This window comes from Pseudorca crassidens, chromosome 8, assembly GCF_039906515.1.
Source record: "Pseudorca crassidens isolate mPseCra1 chromosome 8, mPseCra1.hap1, whole genome shotgun sequence".
Classification (NCBI taxonomy): domain Eukaryota; kingdom Metazoa; phylum Chordata; class Mammalia; order Artiodactyla; family Delphinidae; genus Pseudorca; species Pseudorca crassidens.
In genome coordinates, this window is record NC_090303.1 from 101,743,685 (window position 1) to 101,762,051 (window position 18,367).

General features: G+C 49.5%; 1 protein-coding gene across 2 annotated transcripts in view; it reads left to right on the forward strand.

Annotated features, from left to right (window-relative positions):
* Nucleotides 1-18,367, forward strand: part of GALNTL5 (polypeptide N-acetylgalactosaminyltransferase like 5) — a 125,655-nt gene that overhangs the window by 15,916 nt on the left and 91,372 nt on the right. The window lies entirely within an intron of this gene.

An 18,367-nucleotide genomic window follows, 5' to 3' on the forward strand; every position in this document is an offset into this window, starting at 1 on the left:
CGTCCTCTACTCAAGCAATGACTCCCTCCCTTTCCCACTCCGTCAACGTTTCTAGTGCGTTGTTTCTTAACCTTGGCTACAGGTTGCAATCACCTGACAAGCTTTTGAAAAAAGAACAAGGGGCCCCCAAGATGCTGACCTCATCGGCCTGGAGTCCTACCCAGGCATCGGGAGACCTGAAGCTCCTGGGAATCTGCAGCCCCGCCAGGAATGTGCTTTCCCGGCCGCTCTCACTACCGCCACCTTCCCACCAGGTCCCCCTCCAGCTGCCCGCTTGTCTAACGCCCTTTCCAACCAAGACCCTCCAAAAAGCTGGCTAGCCTTATTGTCCCCCCTTTTCCCCTGATTTTCCTCTTCAGACCCTCCTGCAATTGGCTTTGGAGCCAACACTGCCCTGAAGCTCTGGGCTGCCATGTTTCTGAATCACCTCGGTCCCCAGCCTCATCTTCTTCAGCTCCCGGCAGCACTGACTGTCTCCCTCTTCCTCAAAGCACTTCCTTCCCCTGCTGACATCACGCTGTGGCTTTCCTTCTACCTCCATGGCTATTTTTCCTGGTCTCCGTAACTGTCCCTCCTGATCTACTCATGCTGGTGGCCCAAGGCTCCATCCTGGGACCTCCTCTCCCTTGTGTGCTCATCCTGTCTTGTGGCTTTAGAAATCATCGGTTCCCTAATGAGTCCCATGACGATGCCTCTGGTCTGGACCTCTTTCTGTGAACTCCAGACGCACAGATCCAAACGCCTGCCTGACGTCTCCTCTGTGGGTCTCATAGATGCAGGTCTCAAACTGAACACCCCCGAGTGTAAGTCCCCCTCCTCCCGCTCGCTAAGCTGTTCTTCCTCACCGTCTTCCCTTCTCACCACAGCCTTGCCAGCCTTCCTGTTACTCAAGCCAGAAACCGAGCTGTCTCTGCCTGTTTTCTCCATACACACTTCCGATCCCATCAGCAAATCCAGGTGGTCCTACCGTCAGAGCACAGCCAGAACACCCCCTTCTCACCACCTCCTTAGTGTCAGTCTGCTCCAAACTGGATCATCTGTCACCTGGTAACTGGTTTCTACTTCCACCCCCAGCCCCTGTGATCTATTCTCAAAACATCAGTTAGAGTGACCCTCTGCCCCAAACCCCCAAAGTCTCCAATCTCACACACACAAAAGCCCGTGGACCCACAGTGATCTACAAGACCTCCATTCCTGTCTGGCCTCATCTCCCACCACTTACTCGCTCCTGACCTCGGTCCAGCCGGCTGTGCGCCCAGCTGTGCTCAACAGGCCAGACGCCCTTGTGCCTCAGGGCCTTTGCACTGGCTACTGTCTGCCTGCAATGTCATTTTTCTTGAAATCCCAGTGATCTAGTTTCCCCTTTCTTCTGGCTCTCCGCTCTAATGCACTCAGTGAGCGCCTCCTAGGCCACCTTTTTTACACTGAAATCCACTTGCTGGGCATTCCACGTCTCCCTTCTTTGCTCATTTTTCTCCTTGGCGTATGTTCCCTTCCTAATACACTGCGTAGTTTACTTACGTATTGTGTTTATTGTATGCAAACAGACGTTTATTCTGTTCAGTGTCCAGAACCTAGTACAGTGCCTGACACTTTGTAGATGGTCAATAAGTGTTTGTTGAATGAGTAAATGTGATACAGACCAAGAGCTCTGGGGGAAAAGGAAGGGAGGAAGAAGACCTGGGTTAGGGTCCACAAGTAGTATTACTAACTTTTAGTGCAGGGAGTGCTTCCTGAAAACTGGAGCTGAGCCTTGAAGGAAGGGTAATAATAGTAATAATAATGATAGTCTTATCATTAATGATAATAATAGTATGGTTGGGATAAACGATAAGACTTGTGAAATTGTGGGAACTGTTTTTTCAGAGCTCTACTCTCAGGTAGAGTGAGGACAGACCCTGGAGAAGCCAGGCCTGAGGTAGCATCAGGAAGTTGGGAGGTGAAGTGGGAATATCAGTGACTGGGATTTGAAATTGAGCCACGGGGCAGGGGCACGGGCTCCTGGGAGGTAAATTGTTAGGCCCCTGTCATAAGCCACCTTTGGTAGCAAATTCTCCCCATTTCTTCCCTTGGCCCCAGCAGAGAAGATAGATTTATGCTGGGGGTTCTGACTCTCGTCAGCCTGAAGTGGTTTCTCATGTGTGGACCTGCCTTGAAGGGAAATGTTTCGTAGGGGAAGACACAAAAGATGTGCAGATCGATGGTCAGTGACTGGGCGGTTATTCCCACTCTCAGTAGCGCCATGGTAATGATGTGTCGCCATGACAACGGCTCTGTGCCAGGCTAAGCCCGGTTTAAGTCCATGAGATGCAGGCCTGCTGTATGCACTTTTCAGCCTCAGCCTGAAATGCTGAAACCACAGGTTTTGGTGTCCTGATCCCAAGTAGAAAGCCACAGCGCCCCCTTCAGGAACGGGAGGGCACGGGGGTGTATTCCCGCCCCGTCTCAAAAACCCAAATACAGCTTGGATTGCCTCACGCCATCCCTTGCTTCCACCCTCCTGTCTACTCTCCGTGCTCTCGCACGTCCACACCACTTGCTTTTGCCAAACTCGCTTACTCATAATTCTCAAAATGCAACAGGGAGAACAGTGTGTAGGCAAAAAAACAGGAAGGAAACAGCATGGAATGTTCTGGAAGCTGCAACAAGTTTGGTTTGGCCTGGAGCACGTGGAGACCTCAGGGTGCAGGTTGTGGACGAAGGACTTCGGGTCCTGCAGACACTGCTGACGTAACTCTCCCTCCCACCGGCTGAGGTTTGGGGCACGTTTCTTAACCATCTAAGCTTGCTTTCCTCATCTGTACGTAGAGGCAATAAATAAATAAATAATAAATAAATAAATCTGTTCTGGGAACCAAGGAAGGTCGAGTGTGTGCACCTGTCTTGCCCAGAAGCAGACAGCGGGTGCTCCAGACACAGCGGAGACGGGGAGGGGGGCTCCCTGGGCTGCACACCGAGGCATTGGGTTTTGTCTGGAGGTGAGGAGTCAGGGAGATCTGAAGCTGGGGAAGAGTTGGTGCTACTATTAATCCCATTTTACAGGTGACAAAACTAAGGCACAGAGAGGTTAAGTAATTTGCCCAAGGCTACACAGTTAGTGGGTGGCAGACCTGGATTTAAACCCAAGCTCTTACCCACTATAGTGGTTATTCTTCCTCTAGCTGAACAGAGAGGAAGAGGAACGGCCTGCAAAGGCGATGTCAGGGACCATGGAGAGGAATTGATTGACATCCAGAGAAAAACTGGACTTGGCTTTGCTTCCACTGTCGTGGTTAAGCTGCTGGCAAGAAAAACTTAAGGGATCAGCACATCATCAGGACGACTTTTGTAACGAGGAGAGCCCATCGCCTTTTCCAAAGCCCGGGCCGCTCCCTGTGCCAAGTGCTTTGTGAAAAGGCCCATCTAAAGCCTGGCCGGGCACCCGGCAGGCTGCGGAGCTTGGAGGAGGGAGGATGGGTTCACAGCTGTTGTTCCGAGCCCTCTGGTGTAGAGAAGCGGGTAGATCTGGAAAGGAGCAGTCCTGGTGTTGGGACTCAAGACTGCCTGCCCGCTCACACCTGGATAACAGAGAAGTGTGCACAGAAGCCAGCCGCAGAGGTCAGGGACCCAGGCTGGAGGCCGAGAGCTCCCAAGAGCCACACAGACCGGGGTGACGAGCTTAGTCAGGGCCCACTACCCGGCTTTCAGCCAGAGGGAATTTTTTTGTTTTAGGAAGAGCCACTTTATTTTTCATTTTATTTGTTTATTTTTGGCCATGCTGCACGGCATGTGAGATCTCAGTTCCCCAACCAGGGGTCGAACCTGCGCCCCCTGCATTGGAAGCACGGAGTCCTAACCACTGGACCTCCAGGGAAGTCCCTTAGCCAGAGAGAATTTAATATAGAGCATCAAAACCAGCACGGTACCCCGCACACCTGCACGGCCGGAACGCCCGCGAAGCCCACCCTGACTCCCTGACTGCTGCCGCCCTTAGGGCTAGCCTCCAATGGAAGGAGAGGTGGTTTGAGGTGATTCTACCAAAATCCCCCAAACCAGGGCCATCTGACTGTCGCTTGGCCATCAAAGGAGGGCTGTTCAGTGAGAGTGGAGCCAATAAGGCCATGCAGCTTCTTCCAGGGTCACCCCAGGAGGCAGAGAATGAGGGGGAGAAACACTCTGGCCTCCCTTTGCCTCTGGCCTCTCCTCCTCCTCCAGGGCCTCCGTTGGCCAGGCCAGTGCGGAGTTAGGGCTCAAGGGAACCTGGGAAATGTGGTCACCACAACTAGGCTTGCACAGAGAGGGCAGGGACGGGCGTGAACGGTGGTTGAGGGGCATGCCATTCATCCCACCTGGAATAGTCCAGGGTCACCTGGAATAATCTAATTTACATACGCTCTCCTATTGATGCCACAAACGGTTGCAATTTCCTGGAAGTTTAAATGTCAGTCCTTCTTATGCACTGATAGGTTTGTCTTTCTGACGCACAGCATTTTGTGTTCCACGTGCTCAATGGGACCTGACACCAAAGTCTGGCTACAAAGTCTTCATCTGAACAAAATCCAGAATAATTCTCGGAATAAAGAAAATCCATAGTAAAACAATAATCAAACGTCGCTTCACTTTTTTTATGTTCTTTTCCTTAACATAATAAAACATCCCTAACAAAATCACTGAAACAAGAGAAGTATTCTCATTCAATTCTGAATGAACCAAGCATTATAAATCTTGAAAAGAAGACAGGAATTTGTTTGATAATATAATCAGCAACCGAGAAAACAAATTAAAATCGACTGAAAATGCTTAGAACTAGTAACGGGATCCCATGAAGTGAGTGACTGGAAAATACTCAAAACTTAGTGCTTTTCTTAACATAAGAGGAAACCAGCTGGAAAACTAAAGGGAAGGAAGACGTGATTTACAAAAATCAATGTGCAGCTCCTGCATAAAGGAAGTGACAGAACCTCAGTGAGACTTGAAGACATCTCCAGAGCATGGCGGTCACATTGGTGGAAAGGGAGATGCACTGTCATAAAGCCACCGTCACCTCCCGAAGTCCTATATAAAGTGAATAGAATCTAATCATCACCCCTCACAGGATTTTCAGAAATTGGAATGAGTCCTTTTAAAGTTCCTCCAGAAGAATAAATACAGGAGAAAAGCCATTGATGGTCTGGGGGGATAGAATGTGTAATGAGGGGAGACTTTCTTTAGCAGACAGTAGATAATTACACAGTGTAATAATAAAAACAATGTACTCATGGGTCAATAGGAAGCAAGCAGGTCAATGGAACCCCAAATAATCATGTAGGAGATGATGATTGTGACATAGTCAATCCTGGATGATGATTTATATAATTTATACAACAACGTGGTTGGCAAGGTGCTCTTGTTAAATGACTTCCACAGGCTAGCTCTGCTTCTCCAGTTCCTTCCAAAGTGAGTTACGGGATTGGGAAGGGAGGAGAGAACAGGAAACCCCCGGATCCCAGGAAGATGAAATAGACATCCTGGTGGGAACCCATGCACTTCTCTTTCATTAAAATTAATCTGTGGAAGGACTGCTGGAAAGTCATTATCAGCTCTGCGGGAACAGGGTTCCTGCCTCCTAGAGGGGTCTGCATTTTAATGAAGCTGAACCTGCAATGTGGAGAGTCAGTGTTAAAGGATACAGCACACTTTGCAGGGAGGGTCTCTGCCCCTGTGCTCCAGGCTATCCTCTTTGCTTTGCCGTAGTATTTCGAAGACTGTCTCCCAGGGGTATTCCCAGGCCAGATACTACAAATACTACCACAAGTGATATTATAAATATGAAAAAAAAAGCAACATTTTCAGAAAGAATTTTAAATACACATTTCCGGTAAATTGCCTTGAATATTTCAGGTCTGCTCCGGGGAAACCTGCTGTGAAAGCTTTGAGTAATGAAGGGCCGTCATTTAGATGATTGTTGAGTGCTTTGCTACTATGAGCTCACTGGCCTCCACGTTTAGCGCTTTAAAAACTGTGGCACCAGGTCCTTCTTTCTTTCAACAGTCATTGAATATCCAACCTTGGGAATTGGATCAGTTATAAAAGTGGGGCATCTTAACTTTGAAAAGCCTACAGAGATACGTGATATGCAGGCAAATACCTAAGAATCAGGTAAAAAACAATTTTAAGTAGTTGCTGTCTCGAGGAAGTTGGGAGCATTGTTTTTTTTTTTAATGTCTTTGTCCAATGACTTTGTAACCGATTTGACCCTTGAAGTTATATTTGCATATAACCATGGTAAAAATAAAAGCTAAGTAAACAGCCCACAGTGCCTCATTTTTCCACTCTGGCCTCCCACCTCCCAGTTTTCCGTTGCCTTATGGGCACTGTCACCAGAGCAGTCCCTGGCTCTTCGCTCTTCTGTCCTGAATTGCCTCCTGACAACAGTGTCCCAGGGACTGAAGGCTGAAGAAAGAGCTCCAGGCTGTTCATCCAAGGACGGAAGACTGCTCCCTGTTCGGCTCCTCCCTGTTCCGCCAGTGGGCTCAGTGAAAAAACTATATTGCATCACTAACATGACGAGTAAAAACGGGAACAGGAAGCAGACCTTTAAAGAATTCTAATGCTGGAGTTCGGCATTAGCCATGTGGGTAGGTGAGGAGGTTTTTTAAAGCTGAGCCTTCTCCAAGCTCCTGCAGGTTCATCACATGGGCAGTGATGGCCCCATTTCCCAACCTGGAGACTGTGGGTAAGGATCGGGCTCCTGGAATCTCCATCCCGTTTAGCTTCCTGTCTCATATTTAGCCAGTAAGAGCCACCTGGTTGTGAGTCCTGACGACAGCAAATCTACGTCAATACCTAACCTCTGGGACTTCCCTGACGGTGCAGTGGTTAAGAATCCGCCTGCCAATGCAGGGGACATGGGTTCGAGCCCTGGTCCGGGAAGATCCCACATGCCGCGGAGCAACTAAGCCCGTGTGCCAGAACTACTGAGCCTGCGCTCTAGAGCCCGCAAGCCACAACTACTGAGCCCACGTGCCACAACTACTGAAGCCCGCGCGCCTAGAGCCCGTGCTCTGCGACAAGAGAAGCCGTCTCAATGAGAAGCCCGCGCACCGCAAGAAGATGGTAATGAAACGCACAGGCTTTGAAGCCAAACTCCCAGAGCCTGGGCTTGGATCTTAGCTCAACCATTTAACTACTCATATGACCGTGAGCAAGTTTCCTGGTATCTTATTCATAAAGCAGAGATAGTAATAGTGCCTACCTCATAGGGCTGTGGTGAGGAATGAATGAGTTCATTGATGTAAAGCATTTGCAACAGTATCTGGTAAGCACCCAAAAATGTTAGTTATGATTATTAGTACTAGTCTGTAGCAGGGTGAAAGGAAGAGGTGTGTGTGTGGGGGGGGAAGGAGGCGGGGGAGGAGGAGGAGGCAGGCTGTACCAGGCATGGCTTCTGTTGCCTAGCAACCCCACCCAGCATCAGTGTGTTCCTGTTCCTGTTTCCACATTTTGGAAAGTCTGGTTGTTGCTTCACCTCCTCTGGGAAGGGCAAGATGGTGAATAGAGAAAATCTAAGACCTACCTTTTACCTGGGCACCTACAGGATGGAGAAGGGAACAGGCTTATTTTGTGGTGTTCCAGGGGTTGAAACAGGCCAGTGGGGGAAATATTTGTTCTCAGCAGGATGATGAACTGTCGTAAGGTTTAAGTTGTTCTTGAGGAATGGTGGGTGGTCCCATTCAGTGCTCCCCCACAGCTGCCCCTACCTGCTGGGAAATCAAGTCCTGGCCTGATCTCGACATTTTCTCCCACTCCTGAGAAACAGAATACGAGAAGCAAGGCAGAGAGAAGCCCATGCTACATATAGCCACCAGACTGTTTTTTGTAAATAACATTTTATAACGTGCATTGACAGTGAACTTGTTCCATGTGGTAGGAGGCACTGTGTGTTATCTGATGGTCACGTCAGCCAGGTGATGCAGGTGCTGTCTGTTAGGGAGGCTCATCTCCTTCTCAAATATGTTACTCTCGTTGTAGAAAGCATCACTGCTGAAAAGCCATATAACTCAGTATTCTTGATAAGTCACTTTGTCTTTTTTATCTAGATACTCCAGGTCTATTCCTTCTTTTTCCTGGAAGTCTGTAATTTTACTAGAATATGCTTTGGTGTTGATCTTTATGGGTCAGTATTCCCAGGTACATTGTGTTCTCTTTCAATACATAATTTTAAATCTTTCTTTAGAAGCATTTTCTTGAATTATAGTTTTTAGTATTTGTTCTGATCCCTTGCTCTGTTTTTCTTCTTCAGGGACTCCTGTTAGTCATGTGCTGGATCTTCGTTGTCTATCTTCAATACTGTCACAATCTCAAATCTTTATCCTTTTTCGATTTTTAAATCTTCCCTCCTTTCCCTTCTGTCTTTATTTTTTTTCATTGTCTGTTGCCTTTATTTATTCTTGTGTTTCTTCAAGTTTAGTCTTCATTTCTAAGATGTTTTTTTCTTCTATTTCTAGTTTTTTTTAATTTCTGTCAACTCATTTCTGAGATTTTCCAGTTTTGATTTATGTTGTTTTTCATCTTGTATCATTTTCTTAGCATCTTTTAGCTTTTTTAGAATTACCTTTAAAGCTAGCCCCCAAGAGCCCAGCCACATGGTGTGCATGTCATGTATAATCCCCTTCCCTTGAGTGTGGCAGGACCTGGGACTAGGAAGTGATATAAATCCCCGTGATTAGGTTGCATTCCATGGCAAAGATGAGAGTGTTTTTCAGATATAATTAAGATTCCTCATCAGGTGGCTTTAAGTTAATCAAGAGAGAGTATACTAGGTGGGCCTGACCTAAATCAGGAGACTATTTAAATGAGAATCTAGAGGTCAGAGAAATTCAAAGCGGCAGAGACACTCTCCTATTGGGCTTGAGAAAGCAAACCTCCATGTTTTGGAGAGAGCTGTGTAGCTGGGAACAGCAGGCGGGACTCTAGAAGCCAAAGATCTTAGCTTTACAACCACAAGGAATTGAATCCTCCCGACAACCAGTGAGCTTGGAGAAGGACCCTGAGCCTCAGATTTCAGACCACAGCCCCAGCCAACACCTTGATTCCAGCCTCAGGAGATGCTGAGCGGAGGACCGGCTGTCCTGTGCTTGGGCTCCTGGCCCATGGAAAATGCAGAGTAACCAGTATGTTCTAAGCGGCTCATTGTGTGGTGAGTGGCTCTGCACCAATAGGAAACGAGCACCATGCTTTGCAGCGCTGCCCCGTTCCATGAGCACGTTTTTTCCTGTGCACTGTTTGTATGGATGTTACTCTACTCCTCTTCTTTTTCTAAATAGTATCTTTGTATGAGTAGATTTGACCTTGATATTTTTCTGCTGTTAATTTTTATATGAAGTTAGTTTTCCTGAACTTTTATGAGAAGGCTTAGTGCTAATAGCTTCTTTTATTTTTTTTTTTAACATAACAGAGATCCTTCTGTTGTTTTCATGGGGCAGCCTGCTGAGGACATGTACTGGCTCGGCTCTCAATTATCTGGACGTTCTCTCTTCTTCACTTCTGTTATCACCGTGCTGCTCTATCTTGATTTTACTCCAAGCTGTTTCTCCTCATCGTGGGACCCTATCTGGGAAAGGAGCCCTGGTGGGCCGGTTTCAAGAGTTCACAGAGTTGGACGGATCCAGCCCTTTGAGGTTTTACTGCACGAGCCTCACCTTCTCTATTAAAATGGGCTGAACCTCTCCCAGTTTCAGCCACTGTCTGCAGATCGGTCTGCCGGCTTCTACCTGTTGTTGTTACTTCTCTGCATCCTCCCACGCAGATGCTAATACCGTGCAGGCCTTGTGGCGCTCGTGGTTTGTTGCAGCTGCTTGTATTTTGGAGTTCGTGGAGACACCCTGGCACCTAATCAGCTGGTAAATGTCATGCAAAGGGTTTTGTTTTTTATATCCTGTTGCTCTGCCTGTTGTTACTTGGGGATTTGGGAAGATCCAAAACTGTATTGAAAAACATGTCTCTCCCAGGAATTTTCCTTCAATCTCCTTCCTATAGCCCGAGAAAACCTAACTCCCAGAGCGGTTAACCAATTTCCTTAAAGGCCCACAGCTGGTGAGTGGGGAGGCCAGCATGTGAACCTGGTGCTAACTTCAGAGCACTTCTTTCTTTCCACTACATTTTGTTTAAAAACTGCTTTTACTATAGCAGTTCCCAGCTTTAAAACCTAACTTGGTTTCCCAGCACCTAAAGCAACCAGTCTAGAGACCTCCAGCATTTGAGGCTCTGCCCTGCCCGTCCAGCCTCATCACCTCTGCTCCCTGAAGCACAGCCCCACCTCTGGCCCCCAAAGCCCTCTCCGTCCCCTCCCTGATGTGTTACTCTTCTTTTATTCACCTTTAACCTCTTCTTCAAAGTCCAGATCGAGTGCCCCTCTAATCAACTGCTCGTGACTCTAGTAGTTTCTGGTCTTTTGTTCATGATTTGGGGGCAGGGGCAGTATTTGGAGGCATTCACCTCTAAACCTCTCTGAATTTGTGTTCTGAGGCTGCCACAAACTGGCTGGCTTATAACAACAGACATTTATTGTCCCATAGCTGTGAAGCCTAGAAGTCCAAGATCAACACGTCAGCAGGGCTGTGCTCCCTCTGCAGCCTGTCAGAGAATCCTTCCTGGCCTCTTCCCCGCTTCTGGGGCTTTGCCAGCACCCTCTGGCATCCCTCGGCTTGTAGGTGCATCACCCCAATCCTCCACCTTCGCGTGGCTTTCTCACTGTGCGTCTGCATCTTTACGCGGCCATCTTCTTATAAGGACACCAGTCACATTGGATCAGGAGCCGGCCCTGTTCCAGGGTGACCAGGGTGACCTCATCTTAGCTAATTACATCTGCAATGACCCTATATCCAAATAAGGCCACATTCTTTTTTTTTTTTTTTTTTTTTGTGATACGCGGGCCTCTCACTGCTGTGGCCTCTCCTGTTGCAGAGCACAGGCTCTGGACACGCAGGCTCAGCGGCCATGGCCCACGGGCCCAGCCGCTCCACGGCATGTGGGATCTTCCCGGACTGGGGCACGAACCCGCATCCCCTGCATCGGCAGGCGGACTCTCGACCACTGCGCCACCAGGGAAGCCCCAAATAAGGCCACATTCTGAGCTAGGGGACTGGGACTTGGACACGTCTTTGTGGGGGGACACCATTAACCCACAACATTCTCCTTCCCCCTTTCCTTTCTCCCACTTAGGGAGGTAATCTGTCTTTTTACTTTTTGCTTCAGGGGTTGGAATGGGACAGAGTGGGAAGAGAAAGCTAAAGTCCGTTGGGCTGTGGACATGATGTCGTGGCCAAAAGTAGAGGCACACAGGGCTTCCCTCCAGGTTGGAAAGGGTGTTTCCCTGAGCAGCAGGGCCGGGGAGGCAGCAAGATCCCAGAAAGGGAGGGGCCGTGTGGTGCGTGCCTGTGGTCAGGGCGACTCTGGACCCAAACGTAGCCAGGAAGCCACAGAGAGCCCAGGGTCTGAAGACCATGCCCAGCAGCCGGAGAGCACATCTCAGTCCTTTTTTGTGCCTCTGTGTCCCCAGAACAATGTATGGAGCCTAGTATGTTCATGGGAAAAAGCAAGGAATCTGAAGGAGTCTGGATGCCAGGGTACAGGGCCTGTTTCCATCATGCAAGCCAGGCTTATGGACCTCAGCATCCTCCTCTAAACCATGGAGATAAGAAGCATCAAAATCGCTTGCTGTGAAAACGAAGTGAGGTTCCCAATGTGCCCAGAAAACCGGGAGGTGTTCGTAAACCGTATTGCCTTTCTCCTCTGCTCCGTCTCTGAGCCTCAGTTTCTGAATCTGTAAAATGGAGCTAACAAAATCTTACCATAAAGTGTTCTTTTTAAAATTCAAAAGAAAACAGTGGACGTGAAGATATCTGTAAATTATAAAGTACTATGAATAATAGCTGTTACTGTTCAAAGAATTGCTCAAGTAACTTTCACCACTGGCAGCACCTACTAAAGACCTCATTAAGTAGGACAGGTGCACTGCGTCAGGTAGCTCAGGGATACCTGGCGGGGCACGGAGCATCCTCCCTCCGCACAGATGATGGTCCAACACACATCCCCCAGCAGAGGACGTTTCCTCCTTAGGCCTGTTTCTCTCCTAAACCTTCCATCACCGAGTCCCCTTTTATGACAATAGCAATCCATTTAATGGCTTCTTGAGTATTAGAATGGGGCTTTGTTAACCAACCCTGAAGCGTGGAGCCACGTGCTGCGTCTTGCTAACACGTTCCTCTGGCCTCCCTGGACCGAGGTGAATCTGGATGACTTTGGCCTGTCTCCCAGGGGGACTCCTCGGGCAGCATCGCAGCTGCATCCAATCTGTTGTCCTGCCTGGTTGACACGACCCACTGGGGTGTCCCCATCCTTCTGTGACTCCCTCCATGGCAGGTGCCTGGTCTGAGTACGTGCGCGCCTGAGCCGCAGCCCCCAATCCCTGCTCCCTTTGGCTGTCATTTGTGTTTCTGGTTTGAAGCATTGGCGCTTTGTAGAGGCCGGTGTGGCTCTCACGTATCCAGAACCTGTGCCTGCGCCGGTCACCTGAAGGTACACCCACTCATCAAGCAAACCAGTAAGACTTGTAAAAATCACCCTCTGTGTGCAAGGCCCATGCTAGGAGCTGCAGGGAATCAAAAGAAGCACTGAACCCAAGACACAGTGTGTTGCCTGGCAGACCACTGTTTTATTTACCGTCGAGAAAGAAATGCCCCTGGCAGTTAAACTAGGACACGTGTCGACTGTCACATGTATCCTGATTTCACAGTTGTTAAAATGCCAAAAGAGATGTGCCTGAGAATCGATGAAATACTGTATAATGCGCCATGTCTCCTTTTAAAGAGCTATAATCTTTCTGGGGGGGGAACACACACACACTCATAACAGGAGGTGCTGCCTGCTTGACTCTCAGAGGAGTTGCAGGTGCTTGAGAGGCGAGAAGTGGTTGTTATTGGCTGGATCTTGAAGTACAAGTTGGACCAGTACCATCTGGGTGGAGTTAAGGAGGGCCATTGAGAAGAGAGGAGAGAGAGAAACATAGGCAGAGCAGGTGCGTAAAGGCAGAAGGCTGTCCAAGATGGAGAAATAGGATAAAGTAGGAAAGGCAATCTCACTTCCAGATTATGGTCATTTGTAAAGAGTCTGGAGTTTATTCTTTAAGTGATGGGGAGCCATAGAAAGTTTTAGAGCAGGGAAGGAGCACACCAAGCAGTATTTTGGGAATATTCATTTGGTGGTAACGGGCAGGATATATAGAAGCAATAGGTTGCAGGCAGGGAACCCATTACTTCCATATATCCTGTTTCAGAGACCTCAGACGTCCAGGAATGCAGCAAAGAGAAGAGAATAGCCATATGTGGAATGAAAAGGAAGCGACAAAGGGAGACTCCTACAGAAAAATAAACAAGCAGGGCTTGTTCAGGAAGAGGGATGCATCGTGACTATATCCCCAAATTTGGGTGTGGACGGCTGAAGATGCATTGCCAGAGTAAGGGACTCCTGAGGTCCTATTTACTGCCACCAGCCTTCTTGATCAGTACAAAGCCCTGCACTACCTACCTGCTGACGGGGTGCCCACGGCCACTCCTGCCTGAGATCATATTATGGTTGCCACAGTTTCCTCTCCTATAAAGTGGTTTTGGTGATACTGACATCTTTGGTGATACTATAGGGGAGACTAAAAGTACATCCTGTGATTGTAAATATCTAAGACATTTCAGGAACAGCCTCCTTAGGTTTTGCAACCTCCCTGTAAAGCAAGGGCAAGCTTTACTCCAGGTGCATTGAGAAATCAAGTGACCTTTATAAAAAAAAATCACAAAAGTCAGAAGCCAACCTGGGAATAAATCCAGGTTTCTTGATTCGACGTCTGTATCTAAGTGTGTATGTTTGCTGTAGACCTCGCAGCTGTCCATAAAATGGAACAGAGTACTATGTACACATTGAGAACCCTGTAAATTCCAGGTAGTGACCCAGGAGAGAGGGTTTAATTCGTGGAGGAGGAGCCCCCTTGTTGAGAGATTCTACCCCCGTCCCTGGCGCTGTGGGCGAGGTGTGGGCTGCACGCGCTGGCCACCAGACGTGGCAGTCATGCCCTTGACTGCGTACAGCTCTGGGTTTTATCTTGTTGGTTTTGGAGGCTCTCAGAGGAAGCACTTCTTCTTGAGGTCAAAGTCCAGGGAAAGCACTGTACAAGCAGAGATTTTTTTCCTTCTGTTCTTCAGATGGAACTATATATTCAGAGATAAGTCTGGTTCCATACTGTCTGTTCATAATGGACTTTATCCATCAGTGAACACATAAATGTGGAGAACCTTCTATCCAACAGACCCCAGGCCCTGGTCTAGTGGGTGGAGATGCCACAGAAACAAAGCTGAGTCTCTGTCCTTAAGAAGCATCATTCCAGCAGAGGGAGAATGGCTGAAGTAAGTAAACAAGTAAAGATCATTTCAGACGTGCCCAGGGTCTATGAAGACGCCATAGCAACGTGGCATCAAGGGGCAGCTTCAGCTGCTGGGGTCAGGCAGCGTGAAGACACCTGAGCAGTGAGGAGGAAGAAGCCAGCAATGCCCTGGGGGAGCAGAACAGGGACAAATCCCCGGGCCCCGAGGGTGGAATGAGCTTAGGCTAGTCAGCAGACAGAGAAAAGACCAGGGGAGGGCAGGAGGTGGCAGCACGGGGCCTGTGGTCCTTCATAAAGGGTTTGCCTTTTACTGCAAGGGTATTGAGAGTGGCCAAATCTGACTTTCTCTGCAGAACGATCACCCCCACGGCTGTATGGGGATGCCCTGTACATGCAGGGTAAGAGCAGAAGCTGGGACACAGGAAGTGGTCCAGGGGAGGGATGACGGTTCACTTGAGTGAAAATGGTTCACCTGAGGGATAATGGTGGCCTGGATTAAGGTTTTTGCATTAAAGATGGTAGAGCTAAAGATACAAGAAAACAGTGAGATAGGGCTGAGAAACTGCATGGGTTTCATTTACGAAATAGGGGGACTCTTGGGGAGCAGATTTAGGGGTATTCAGTAATTCTCTTTTAACCATGTTAAGTTTGAGGTGCCTTTTGACATCCAGGAGGCGACTCAAGCAGATGGTCAGGTAATAGTCCTGTATGGGACTCTGATACCAGGTTTGGACTGGAGTTAGATGTTTCAGAATCAGCCGGGCAGAGATGGTGGATGGAGTCACGGGACTGGCTAGGACTGCTGAATTGGTTTCCTGTGGCTGCCGTAACCAAGTACCACAAGCTGCACGGCTCAAAGCAACAGAAATGTATTCACGTACAGTTCTGGAAGCCAGAAATCTGAAATCAAGGTGTCAGCACAGCCGTGCTCCCTCTGAAAGCTACAAGGGAGGGCCCTTCCTGGCTCTTGGAGCTCCTGGTCAGTTGTTTGCATCATGGGTGTTCCTTGGCTGGCAGCATCACTCCCAACTCCTGCCCTCTCATCACTGGGCATCCTCCCTTGTGTCTGTCCAAATCTCCCTCTCCTTATAGGGACACTAGTCATTGGGTTAGGGCCACCCTCCTCCAGCGCGACCTCATCTGAACTTGAGGACATCTCCAAAGACCCTATTTCCAAATAAGGCCACGTTCACAGGTTCCGGGAGGATGGGAATTTTTGCGGGGACGCTTTTCAACCCAGGACAGTTACCCAGGGAAAGGGTGCAGACAGAGGAGAAACCTGATGGGTACAGAACTTTGGGTCCTGACGCCGCGAGGACGGAGAGGAGAAGGGGCTGCCTGGTGAGGAGGGCGGAGTAGAGCACGGCCAGGGCTGTCCCACGAGTCAGGGGAGGCTCTGTTCCAGGAAAGGAGTGGAGTGATCAACCCCGCCACGCACTGCTCACAGATGGTGGACCGTTTGGCTTTGGAAACATGGAAATAATGGGCAACTTTAAAAGACTCTTTTCAGTGAAATGGTAGGGCAGAAGCACAATTAGATTGGGTTGAAGGCGGCGTGGGGACGGAGCAAGAAGATGGGAATTCCCTGGCAGTCCAGTGGTTAGGACTCAGCGCTTTCACTGCCGTGGGCCCGGGTTCAGTCCCCGGTTGGGGAACTAAGATCCCCATCCCGAAAGCTGCACAGCATGGCCAAACAAAACAAAACAAAACAAACAAAACAAAAAACAGCAAGTAGAGACATCTTTTTTCTGAGACTTGGAAGTGGGGTGCAGAGATGGCGTCAGGGGAGGCTGAAAGGATGTGTGAGGTTGCGTGCAGATGTTTGCGTGAAGATGTTTGTGTGAAGATGGGGGGCAGCCGGGTTCACCTGAGGGGGGAGTTGGCAACGCAGGAGGGAAGGGGTGCCGTCAGGAGTGGGGTCCGTGAGCTCATGAGGGCCCAGCATCCCGTACACTTGGGGAGGGGGGCTTCAGAGGAGCAGGACGGGCCGATCATTGTGACAGGAGGGACCTTTGGGATGTTGTTGGTGCAGGTGCAGAGGGACCTCATGGGACTGGTGTTGGGAAGATGACAAGTTCCCATCTGATGGCCTGTATTTCATCTATCGATTTTGGTGAGAGTGGGGAAGTGGGGGGAGGATAGGGCAGATTTTAGGAGGCACAGCTGTGAAGTGTGACTTAAGAGAGAGGGAAGTGGACACAGCAGCAGCGTCCAGCAGTGAGGGTCAGGCTGGTCCAGGGCCCACTGGCAATCGACGTGGAAGGAGTGTGCTCAGCAGTCCCTCCGGTGATGACAGGCAGCGGATGTAGGTGAGGGGTGGCTGGGTTTGATCCTAGTTGGGCTTCAGCAGAAGGAGAAATGAGCAGGGGGGTTGGGGGTTCCCAAAGGAGCAGTTACGGTGAAATCTAGGCCCCTCGAAGCAGGGAAGTAGGAGGATGGGGGTGCCAGGAAGGGGAGAGAGGAGGGCTGCGGACTAGAGGACTCATCTGGGGGGACAGTTGTTGACACAGGAGTACAGGCGAGTGGGCTGTGATAGAAGGTGGTGGCCAGGGGACTTCCCTGGCGGTCCAGTGGTTAGGACTCCGTGCGTTCACTGCCGAGGGCCCGGGTTCGATCCCTGGTGGGGGAACTAAAGTCCCAGATCACGCAAGCCAAAAAAAAGGTGATGCTCGGTGTGTGTCTGAGATTGACGTTTCAGAAGCGGTAGTGTTTGGCCGTGTGATGGGGTGGCCGACCTGGGGAGGAGCTGAGGGCCGAAGGAACCCGGAGGCCAGGGCAGCCGGCGGGAATCCAGTGGAATCGCGTGAGTGCAAGAAAAATAGGGCTTCCTTGATCTTATTTCCCCCTAAATGGTAGGAAATAAAAGGCAAAGGAAAGGAAGCCCATTGCCAGGACCTGAGGGGCCGAGAACCCAGAGAAAGGGGGTCTGTAGGGAAGTGAGCCTGACATTCAATTCCGCCTTCCTGGCTTCAGGGCGTTTGTAAATCCTGACTGCCCGCTAGAGGCCCAGAAACCAAGCAGAGGACAGCTGCACAGGGCCGAGCAGACTTGCAAGCAGCTTCACAGAACTGGGAGAGAAAGCTAGTGTCCTGTGGCCGCCCTGCAGGGCGGCCAGGAAGCCCCCAGGCTCACTTGGAGGACGGGCCAGCGGAAATAGAACATCTCTCTGAAAGTGTGAAATGCAATTTGAGATGAGAATGAGATTAGCCTTGAAGGAGTCAGACTTTAGCAGAAGGGAATGGTTAACAGAAACAAGGGTCCCATAATCCATTAACTGTCCTGATATAACCAGTGAGAATTTGCTCCCAGCTTAAAATTTCGGACTCCCGGCCAGCTCTTAATTTGAAGCTGGGAGCAAATTTTCCCTTGTTTTATCTGATCATGAAGCTTGCAGTATGAAAACATGTCACAGGATAAGATCTCCTCAGGTGGACCCAGTTAACCTGGTAGAGCCTAGCTCTGTGGGAGATCCAGGATACCTCCTTAATCCTCACATCGTTTCATTCAGCCTTCAGAACACCCTGCGGGCTTGTTTTTCTCCTCTCTTCTTAGGAACCAGGCCACAGTCTCAGAGGGTGGGTGTGGTTTGGTCCCATTAGAGCAGCTGGTCGGGGTAGAGCTTGGCAAACCCCAGGTCTTCTGACTCAAAGTCTGATGTGTCATGCAGCCTCCGTCAGGCTGGCGTGTGTTCTGCCCTTCATGGTTTGAAGACCGTGGTCCCTGAAAGGATAGAAGCCAGATAAGACTTCAGCGGCTCTGTGTTTTCATCTGTTACATTTCACCATCTGTCCCAGGCAGGGGGCCTCCCACTCCTTCCTGTTTCTCTGAGCACAACTAAAATCTGTTTTAAAAGTGGACCCAGCATCGGCTGTGAGCCTCAGTGCAGGATGGCCTGAGCTCTCTGGACACTGGTTTAGCCTCCGCCCCTCTCTTCTTAGGTCCTGGGTTACGACCAGCCTGGCAGTCATTGAGAACGTG